This window comes from Chiloscyllium plagiosum, unplaced genomic scaffold, assembly GCF_037043375.1.
Source record: "Chiloscyllium plagiosum isolate Xiang-an unplaced genomic scaffold, Cpla_swu_hap1 HiC_scaffold_21, whole genome shotgun sequence".
In the NCBI taxonomy this organism is placed as follows: domain Eukaryota; kingdom Metazoa; phylum Chordata; class Chondrichthyes; order Orectolobiformes; family Hemiscylliidae; genus Chiloscyllium; species Chiloscyllium plagiosum.
The window spans coordinates 92,699,491-92,701,126 of record NW_028270159.1 but is presented as its reverse complement, the minus strand read 5'-3'; the positions used below and the strand labels follow the sequence as shown (position 1 = coordinate 92,701,126).

The following is a 1,636-nucleotide window of genomic DNA, read 5'->3' as shown; positions in this document are numbered from 1 at the left end:
ATTCAATTGTCAGTTTAGCCTTATTTAGGATTTTGAAATTGTCTGTCCTGTACACAAGTGTGTGTCAAAAATATCTGAGTGGAAGAAAGGTGTTCCGAATAATGACATTGAGCACTATGCACTCTCGTCCAGTCTGGAAAACAATTCCTCACAGGCAATTTAATAGACAATAGGTGCAGGAGTAGGCCATTCTGCCCTTCGAGCCAGCACTACCATTCATTATGATCATGGCTGATCATTCTCATTCAGTATCCTGTTCTTGCCTTATCCCCATAACCCTTGATTCCACTATCCTTATGAGCTCTATCCAACTCTTTCTTGAAAGAACACCTCCTGCTTTCTCGGGTTCTTCATTCCGTTGACTTCAAATCTTCACAGAATTCAACAGAACTTGTCACATAGTCTTTTCTTAATTTTTGTTCAAATCACTGTGAGCAGAGTGGGAATGCGTTTGCCCCACAACCCAGAGGTCAGACCATAGTCTTGGAACCGTACTGTACTATTGATCATTTCACCAACACCAGGGAGAAATATCTGCTGTTCTGCATAATTTATACAATTCACTTATTAATAAGGTCATAGCATTCCGGGTCTATGTGACGAGGTGGCCGAGCGGTTAAGGCGATGGACTGCTAATCCATTGTGCTCTGCACGCGTGGGTTCGAATCCCACTCTCGTTTCTGATGCTGCCATTTTTGTACACTCACAGCTGTCTTATTGAAATTGGAACTCCAATGGTCAGTTTATATGCATCGACGCTATTATAAAATCTCAAAGAATACTTTGAGCCAGTTGCCTAAACTGCATTGAAATGTAGATCGCATTGGGATGATGAAAAGGAACGCGATTTTATTTTTCAAGTCAAGCTGCTGTGACTTCTTATTGTATGAAAGAGATCCAGGAACACCAAATAACTAGACATGCGAAGTGTATGTTTATGCAGTGGGATTCTTAATGACTGTTTTGTCAGATGAAATCTGGAGCAGGTTGAGTAGAAGTGATTCATCTTGGTGAGAAGAGCACAGAGAGACAGCACAAAACAATGGAGATATTTCAAAAGGGGCAGGGCATGGGTGTGGGAGCACCGAGAACTAGCTGTAAATGCACAGTGGCGAATTGCCGATGTTTGTGCCGTGCATGGGCACGGAGAGACTTACGCATTGGTCTCTCCGTCGTCCGTTGCTCTCGCCATTGATGAATGCTGGACATAAGGCACAGATAAACACAAGATGTGGGAAGCAAGCTCCAAAACGTTATGCACACACTGGATGCATCACATTGCACAATGAACAACTGGAGAAGTCAGCATGTTAACTGTAGGGACTGAACCTAAACTGTGGATCAATAACCGCAGATTCATGCAGCATAAGCATGAAAAATGATTTAATGTGTCTTTATACGCATGTCATTAACAGACGTTTCGTTCTAATACCCGTGTGGTTGAAAGAAGAGGACACCACATGTCAAGCTGGATGGCAACGTAACCAACTTTGCTTTGAAATTGAGATCTATTTGATCATTTTACACAGTGAACAAGTTCATTTTAAATAATGCAAACAAAATTCCCTCACCTGAAATAAAAGTGCGATTTAATTATAAACATTGTCCTTGCTAAGTAGCAGTTATTCAACATGAA

The 1,636-nt window shown here is 41.4% G+C and overlaps 1 non-coding gene across 1 annotated transcript; it reads left to right on the top strand.

The window, feature by feature from the left end:
* Positions 1–598: 598 nt before the first annotated feature.
* Positions 599–680, top strand: trnas-gcu (transfer RNA serine (anticodon GCU)). Its single transcript has one exon. It is a non-coding gene; the product is annotated as a tRNA-Ser (tRNA).
* Positions 681–1,636: the final 956 nt, after the last annotated feature.